The 9,488-nt window shown below is 35.3% G+C and overlaps 1 long non-coding RNA gene and 1 other non-coding gene across 2 annotated transcripts; one reads left to right on the top strand and one right to left on the bottom strand.

Annotated features, from left to right (window-relative positions):
- The first annotated feature begins 2,971 nt into the window (after positions 1-2,971).
- LOC128290591 (uncharacterized) lies at positions 2,972-3,866 on the top strand. Its single transcript, XR_008280410.1, has 2 exons — positions 2,972-3,035; positions 3,659-3,866. It is a non-coding gene; the product is annotated as an uncharacterized LOC128290591 (long non-coding RNA).
- A 2,018-nt stretch (positions 3,867-5,884) lies between these two features.
- LOC128282121 (small nucleolar RNA R71) lies at positions 5,885-5,991 on the bottom strand. The gene has a single exon (XR_008272382.1). It is a non-coding gene; the product is annotated as a small nucleolar RNA R71 (small nucleolar RNA).
- Between the last annotated feature and the right edge of the window lie 3,497 nt (positions 5,992-9,488).

The following is a 9,488-nucleotide window of genomic DNA, read 5'->3' as shown; positions in this document are numbered from 1 at the left end:
AACACCATTGAAATAGCTTGGAGAATCGGTTGAGCATAGAAGCTTGCATGTGAGTTCAATTCTTACCCGTTTCTTGTAATTTTTATATTTTTGAGATCGTTGCAATTAGGTCCAGCAAGCCCATGCCTTCGTTTTTGATTCTATTAAAATTTTTGGAAGTTTCCATTGATTAATATTGAATTTTTTATGAATATAATGTATTTTGAGTCTTTATTATGCTATTTGATGAATTTGTAAAGAGATTTTTTGTTAAATCTTGATTTTAGGATTAAATTGTGAAAATATCAAAATATTAGGGTTTGATAGTAAATTTTAGGTTTATTAGGGGCTGTTTGAGGGCCTAGAATCTTTGGATAAATTATTGATTTGAGAAAATTAGTTAATTTGATGAATTAAATAATTAAGGGATTAAATTGAAAAATTGTAAAAGTTTGGAGTAATTGTGTAAATTTAAAAATAAAAGGGTATTAATTGTAAAATATACTGGAAATGAAATATATGCTAATAAATGAGTAATTTTATATTTTAAATCAAGATCCCGTAGATACTCGTATAAAAAGAAAAATAGCGGAATAGTTCTTAAACTTCTACAATTACTACAATTCAATCCTGGTGAGTTCGTACAGTTAAACATTTGTATAAATTGATGATTGGTATTATTTATATATTCTATTGTTGGAAATGAATTATTGTTTGAATTATAATATTGAATTGGATATTATGTTTGAATTGAATGCGGGATTTGAGTACATTCGTGATTTGGTGTATGGCGGGGGTTTGGAGTGTAGATGGTATTGGAGGGAGATGCCAGCATTTTACCCAAGTAAATCGGGGTTTAGCATTTATTACGAACTCTCATGTTTTACTTTCTGTTTTGCGTGATTGGGTGGATTAGCTCTCATGAGCTTCTATTCAGCTCTTATGAGCTTTTGTTGGCGTATTCGGGAGGACCAACTCTTATGAGCTTCTGTTGACGATGTACTCTTACCCGTAAGTCGTTCTTCGAATGGAAAAGCTCGAAAAGGTAATTTGTTTAATGAATTTGAAAGACATGTTAGTTATTTTTGTATTGATTTGAATATGGATGTATTTATCGACTGAAGTTGTGAATGACAGGGAGTTTTCTTGGATGATTTTTATTGTTTGAATTAGTATAGTTAGTTCGGTAAGATTTATCGTTTAACTCGTCAAACTTACTAAGCTTAATTAAACTTACTTGTGTTGTTTATTGTTATTGTATATTTTTGAAAGGTTGGACGATTGGACCGCTGATAAACTGTAAATTATACATATTTTTACCCTATTTTTAATGCATTTTATGGATGATTTCCCATTAGAATTGGTGAATTCGATGCTCCTAATGCTTTAATTTTATGTTTTATACTTAGGAGAGCATAGGAGAGCGAAATGAAAGAGAAACGGGCCAAAAATGGAGAAAATGGGCCAAAGTCTGAAATCAACACTACTGGACCTCCTCACACGGCGGACCACACACAGTAGTGTCAATTTAAGCGTGCTCGAACACGGCCTGAAGTAATCGAACACGGGTGTGTGCCACGGGCGTGTCCCTTCCGAACCCAAGTTGAGTCTAATTTGGAAAAGGCTAATTTTGAGGGCTTTTAGGCATTCCAAAGCCTATAAATACACCCTAGAGGAGGAAGAAAAGGAGACGAGAGAATAGGGAGTAAGGAATTACTCTAAGGAAGCCTATTGATCCATCTCAGAAGCTGGATTCATCATCAAGACTGAAGATCTCTCCTCAATTTCCCTTCAGGAGTTTTGGGTATTCTTTATGTTTTGTATTCTTTATTCTTCTGAGATGTTTTCTTATTTAGTTATGAACTAAAACCCCTAAATACATAAGGGAAATGAAACCTAAGACGAATCTTGTTATTATTTTCTGAATCGTATGATAAATATTTAACTTGTTCTTAATTATGTGTTCTTAATTCTTGTTTTGATATCCCAGGATACTAATTCAAGACAAGCTCTTATTCAGAGGAGGAACAGACCCTGTCTAAGTGTAACATTCCGAAATAGGGCCTAAACGGAACAGTGGTTACGAAACCACAAATCTGGGGTAGAAAAATTTATTTTATTATTATTTTGAGGTTCATGGTATGATTACATGATTGTCCGAAAATTTCGTGATAAAATTCTATGCATAAAGTGCTTAAGTTGAGGTTAGGGACTAAATCGAATAATTTGCAAAACCCGCATTCTAGAAGTTTTTAGTATGAAATTGTTTTGGAATATTAATTAGGAGATCTTAAATGGTAATTTGACCAATTTTAAGTTCATGGACAAAATTAGGACATGGAAGGAATTTTTGAAAGTTTAGTAAGGAGGGGCATTTTGGTCATTTGGTTATTAACATTAATAAAAAGGTAAAAAGATGACAAAATTGTATCATCTTCTTCAAGTTACCAGTCGAACCTTACCTCTCTCCATAGCTGGGGTTTCTTCAACTTTCAAGCTTCATAGTAAGTGATTCCAAGCCCGTTTTAATGATCTTTACGTTTTAAAGTCCCTTAGCTCGATAAAGCTTATGCTAGCAATAATTTAAGTTAGGAATCAAATTTGGAAAAATACCCATAGGTGAAATTTGTGTATTTTGATGTTTTATGATGGAATATGAGGTTTTAAATTATGTTAGACAACTTGTGCTACTTGGTTTTAAGTGAAAACGAGTAAAAAGGCTTAATCGGTAAAAATACCTAATAGTCATAAGTACATGTTAGTGTGTGAATTTTATGTTGTCATAGAAGGGAAAAATGATCAGCATGTCATAAAACATAAGAAAATAGGATGAAGTTTAATTTACGAGCCTTGGGGAAAAAGTGCAAATATGTGAAAGTTTAGGGGTAAAAATATAATTTTTCCAAAGTTTGAGTAAAGGGCTGTTTTGATAAATATTGATATTAAATAAGCTAAATTTGCTATTATAGATCAAGAAGAGCGAAATTCGGGAGTAGATCAGGGAAAAGAAAAAGTAAAGGACTAAATTGTAAAGTTTAGTCACATTTTGTATCGAGGTAAGTTTACAGTAAATAAATGCAATATTATTTTATTTTACATTATTATTGTCAATTTCCAGCATTTATATATTTATTTTATGAAAATATTTAAAGTCGAATTTAAGGTGAAGTGACAGAGGAAAAGTGTTAGAAAGCCGGTTGAACCCTAGGAATGTTAGGATATTAGGGTTGACAGACGTAATGAAATGAGCCATGTAAGTCCATATTAGAAATATGGCTTTGGAGATAGGATTGAGCCAAGTAAGTCCATATTATATATGGCATTGGAGACAGGAATAATTCATGTAAGTCCATGTCAAAGACATGGCATTGGCAGGATATTGATAGATAGGAACGACCCTAGTATCCTTAGTATTCCGAGTGGTTCAGCGGGTCAGGATACGAGTTAAATTACAGTGAATTAATAGCAAAGGAAAAGTAGATTATATTTATGAAAAAGGAAAGGTCAGGTAAGAAAGAAGGTAAGGGAATAAAGAAGAAGATAGAAATTGAGAAGTAAAGAAATTTATGATGTTAGATGATATTATACATAATTATCCATTATGTTGAATGTTGTGATTTATTTGCTTGTAAGCTTACTAAGCCTAGTGCTTAATCTCTTTATTTTCTTCTTCTTATAGTACTTATCTAGCCACTCGGGGATCGAAGGAAACGTCGGAGGCCGATCACACTATCAAAGAAATAACTCGGTATAATTAGACGTTTTGTTTTGTGTATGGCATGTATAGAAACTTAGCTACTTTTGGTATAATATGAACAATGAATGATGTGTAAATACTTGCTAGTGATTAGCTAATAAAAATGGCCGATGATATGCATGTTTATTAATATGTATGATTGAATGGTGATTATCACATGAAAATTATGAAAAATGTGAAAGTAACCTAAAAACAGATTCAAGTAATAGAAATGACGTAACTTTGAAAAATCACTAAAAATTGTAGAAACATAGTTTGAAGATGAATAATATATGAAATTAAAGCTTATTATGTTTGTTTTATTATGGAATAAGCAAAACATGTAAAGGTATTATATTTTATGAGATATCTGAGTTTTAGTGAAACAGGGTCAGAGTGATTTCTGGATCCCCTGTTTCAACTTTGGAAATTCACCATAAATTGTACAAAACTAATTAGAAGGTTTAATTTATATGGTTATAATCTTTGTTGAGTCTAGTTTTAATAGAAGCAAACAGCTTAGTGATATGAATTTTTTTACAGGAAGAAACACGGTTCGTAGTAAGAAGAGGTTAGTGTAGTCAAGTTTTAAAACAGGGGAAACTTTAACTAATAAATTGTACTAATTGGCCAAGTCAAAAAATCTATGAAAAAAATTAGTAGATATATATATGAGTCTAGTTTCAAGAAAAATTTACAGATCTTAATTTTGAGTTTCGAAACTCAAGATATGAATTTTTAGGCGACTACAACGCAGAATGGCAGCACATTCCGAAAAGCTTAAATAAACAATTTAAAACTATTTAAGTGATAGATTAAGTTTAGTAATGTCTCCTGCTCAATTCTGGCAACAGTCTCGGGTAAGGATTGTTACACTAAGAGTACATTTGTGAGTTGATTGCGCGCCTAGACATAGGGTGACAAGATTTTGCCGGATTAGGGTGAAACCTAATAAGGGGATCCATAGATCGAGTTAATGCAACCCTAGAGTGTTAATTAGAGAAAAGTCTCAGTTATTCAATCTAGGGATTAGACGTTATTAGTCTAGAATAGGGATAATAACATAACTTAGGGATCTCTATGGAACAATTTGAATGAATAAATCGTCCGATTATGAGCCAGAATAAAGTAAAATGTAGGTGGATTTTTCCTTAGGTATTATCTTAGGTCAATCGATTTTCCCCAAAAGCAGTTCTCCAATTCTTTTCTTTGTGAGTTCTTAGTTTAGATAATTACTTAATCAAAACAAAACCTCTTTATTCTTAGGCTAGATAATAAAAAAACAACCATTACTAGTACTTTTAGTTCCTTTGGGTTTGACAATCTGGTCTTGCTAAAACTATACCACTGTTCAATAGGTACACTTGCCTACATCGAAATAATAGTTAGTTCAAGAACGAGTAATTATAAATATTTAAAACCTATCACAAAACCTCGCGATCAAGTTTTTGGCATCGTTTCCGGGGAGCTAAGATATTAGGAACGCTCAATTTTTATTATTTTAGCCATTTATTTTTCTTGCAATCTAATTTTATTTTATTATTATTATTATTTATTAACTTACTTTTTCTTTCTCTTAGCAGGTTTTTATAGTTTATGAGTAGAAGAAACCTGTCAGGACTATTACTTTTTGACGAAGAAATCGATTGTACAGTTTGTAGAAATCAAAGAGAAATAAGGCGAAGCTTACGATACACAGAGAACGAACAGGAAGACAATACTCAACCCTCAATCGAAGAGATGGCTGAAAACTAAGACAATCAGCTACCTCTTGTAATTGCGGCTAATCAAATTCCTGCTCCACGCACTATGTGTGATTATGGTAAACCTTCTTTAACAGGAACCGAATCTAGTATAGTTAGACCTGCTGTAGCTGCAAATACTTTTGAATTAAAACTTAACACTATTTAGATGATACAGCAATTTGTTCAGTTTGATGGTTTGCAGGATGAAGATCCCAACGCTCACTTAGCAAACTTTTTGGAATTTTGCGATACATTTAAAATCAATGGCATTTCTGATGGTGCCATTTGTCTGCGGTTATTCCCTTTTTCATTAAGGAATAAAGCTAAACAGTGGTTGAACTCGTTACCACGAGGGTCAATTACTACTTGGGAACAAAGGACCGAAAAATTCTTACTAAAATATTTTCCGCCGGCTAAAATGGTTAAATTAAGTAATAATATCTCTTCTTTTGTGCAGATGGATTTAGAAACCCACTACGATGCATGGGAAGGATACAAGGACTTACTGAGAAGGTGCCCTCACCATGGGTTATCGCTTTGGCTCAAAGTTCAAACATTCCACAATGGTCTGAATCCTTCGACTCGGCAAATGGTTGACGCAGCTGCTGGCGGAACCATCAATAATAAAACACCTGAAGATGCCTATGAGTTTATTGAGAAGATCTCACTGAATAACTATCAGTGGCAAGTCATGAGGACAAAGCCAACGAAAACAGTCGGTGTTTATAACATCGATTCGATCACCATGCTGTCAAATCAGGTAGAACTCTTGAATAAAAAGATTGATGGTTTTCTTAGTTCTTCACAGGTTCACCCAGTAATGCAGTGCGAAGCAAGTAACGGTGGAACAAGCCATTTGAAATACCAACCTTATGGCCATAACATGGATAACGAGCAACTAAACTATATGGGTAATAATCCTCAACCTCAAAACAATCCATTTAGTAACACTTACAATGCAGGTTGGAGGAACCATCCCAATTTTTCGTGGGGAGGCCAAGGAAATCAAAGACCACAATATCGTCCGGGTTTTCAGCAACCACCCTACCAACAGGAAAAGAAGCCGAACCTTGAAGAGATGCTCACAAAGTTTATATCGGTGTTAGAAACTCGTTTCTAGAACACCGAGACAACACTTAAGAATCAACAAGCATCGATCCAAGGGCTCGAAACTCAGATAGGCCAGCTTTCCAAACTAATCTCTAAACGACCACAAGGTAGTTTGCCAAGTAATACTGAACCCAACCCAAGGGAATAGCTCAACGCGATTAATGTTCAAGATGAAGAAGGATTTGTGGGGCCTGAACCAGAACCGCGTCAAGAAACTGTAGTAAGCAAAGGTCAAGGTCAGGTAGATCAAAATACAAACAAATCAGTGAATGTCGAATATAAACCTCGTGTACCATACCCCAACGCGACAAGGAAAGACCGCTCAGATGAACAATTTGGTAAATTCTTTAAACTCTTAAAAAAATTACATATTAACTTACCGTTTATTGAAGCTCTATCGCAGATACCAAACACAATAAAATTTTTAAAAGAGCTTTTAGAAAATAAGCGGAAGTTGGACGAGGCGTCGCATGTGGAGTTAAACGCAGTGTGCTCAACTATTCTGAAAAATAAGCTACCGAACAAACTAAAAGATCCAGGGAGTTTTACGATTCCTTGCTTAATTTGTAGTTTAGATGTTAATAATGCATTAGCTGATTTAGGGGCTAGTATCAACGTCATGCCTTTCAAAATGTTCAAGCAACTAGGTCTCGGGAAACCCAAACAGACTAGGATGAACATTCAATTAGCAGATAAAACTATAAGATTTCCTAGGGTATTATTGAAGATGTGCTAGTCAAAATCGATAAATTTATATTTCCCGTTGACTTCATTGTTTTAGACATAGAGGATGATAGCAATGCTCCTTTAATCCTAGGAATGCCCTTTTTAGCAACTGCTAAAACAATTATTGATGTTGGCACAGGTGACCTCACGCTTCGCGTAGGAGACGAAACACTCACCCTTCAAGCTCGCAATTCTGACAACACATCGGAAATTGAAAGTGATCATCTAAACCATTCTATTAAAACTGACCACATGATACAACCCACTTTGCAGGAGATAAGTTTGAAGGAAGTACATGAGCCACTCTCAAACAATAGTAGAGGTTCTATTCATGAAGAACGAAGGTTGCAAATAGAGGAGCTAGATGAATGGCAAGCACATAAACCGAGAACATACGATAAACCAAAACTACGCTAGAACGAGCCCAATACCTCTCCAAATCAACTTAAGATTGGTGATAAAGTCTTATTAGATGCCGCAGATCCCTACATTGTCACTACCACACCGAATTAGGAAATCCCTCTTAGGTACTCAATATTTTTCCATTCGGCACGGTGGAGGTGAGTCATCCCAAGTTCAACCCTTTTAAGGTAAACAATACCCATTTAAAACCTTATTTTAAGATTGATAGTAGGAATAAGAAGTATAAACTCCTCGAACCACCATGATTATTCAACGGAGAGGTAAGTCGAGCTTAGACTATAAACAAGCGCTTCTCAGGAGGCAACCCGAGCACTAACTGTATTAACTTCTTCTAAAATTTAGTCTTCAACATCTAACTTACTAACGGAGCTCTTTAATACAGGTTTTCCACAAAGACATGACCAATCACACGGGCGTGCTTATGGCCATGTGAAAATAGGGCAAGGATTTCCCCAACACGGGCTATGATACAACGCCACGGCTGTGTGACATGGCAGTGGTCAAGCTTACCAAAATAACACGGGTATTCGACACGCCCGTGTGAAAGACCCGTAGTTGAAATTGAGAAACTAGTTGGGCGTTGACACGCCCGTGTCTAACACTCGTGGTTGAACCTGTCAAATTAACACTGGCGGGGGGCTTGCACACACAGGCGTAGGAGAAGCGAACGAAGCTAGACACGATCGTGCGACACGGTCATGTGAACCCACACGTCTGAGGTACACGGGCGTGGGACGAATTTCAGACACGCCCAAATAGGAAAAACGCGAAACACACGGGCAAAAATTGGGGAACATTGGTGTGTGCCATGGCTAGTGTGGCCTAAAATCTATAAATACCCTGCACTATTCACTTTCTTCCCCTTCAAAAACATTAACCCTAGCCGCTGCAAGTTCACACGACCTCTCTACCATGCCCATGCGCCGCCTAGAACTCTATTCTCGACGCCCAATCTCTTCCCTTAGCGTTTGTTTACTCCTTTTTATTTTATTTCACTGATTTATAATGTTATTTATCATATTAATCTATATTTTTCATGTTATTTCCATATTGATAATCACATAAATTTCATTTATCAAACAAGTTTTCATCTTTTTCATGTTTAAAATCTTACTCATTACATGATTCCTACACTTCATTTAATTAGTTAGAAGTGAATATTCATGGCTAGGATAGTTGAAATAATCATGCATATTGTGTTGACATCTCTTTTTATTCATATAGTATTTTGCATTCCATTCCTTGCCATTTTTACTTATATCACCATGCTCATGCCACAAAGAAATGGGTCATTGAACTTATTGTTTTAATTGAATTTAGTAATTGTGGCTGAATATATTTATACATTTTCCTTTTCGAATTTACTCGCATTCCTTTTATATATTATAAATTGTCCACTCATCAAAAGATAAATTGATGTTTCCACTTGCAAGTACACAATGTCGTCTTCAAGAGGAAAGAAAACCACCGTACCTGCTTCAAATAAGAGGAAGGGAGCGTCCTCTTTTGAGGATCCAACCGCGAAAATTCGTCACCCTCTCCTACAGTTCCTTTGAAGGCTCCAAGAAGAACTGTTCCAAATACTTCAGGCCCGACCTTTAATTGCGGATCGTTGCATCGACTGAGATGCTGTAGAACAAGTTCAGTTGGCTGATTCGATTCGAGCCCTCCTAACCACCGACCCTTGGGAGCTATTCTTTGGGATTATTGAGCCAATATACATTGAGCTCATGATATAACTATGCTCAACATTCCATCTTCAGACCGTA

The sequence above is a fragment of the Gossypium arboreum genome, chromosome 1, assembly GCF_025698485.1.
Source record: "Gossypium arboreum isolate Shixiya-1 chromosome 1, ASM2569848v2, whole genome shotgun sequence".
Classification (NCBI taxonomy): Eukaryota; Viridiplantae; Streptophyta; class Magnoliopsida; order Malvales; family Malvaceae; genus Gossypium; species Gossypium arboreum.
The sequence above is the reverse complement of the archived record's forward strand: the minus strand, read 5'-3'. Positions and strand labels throughout refer to the sequence as shown.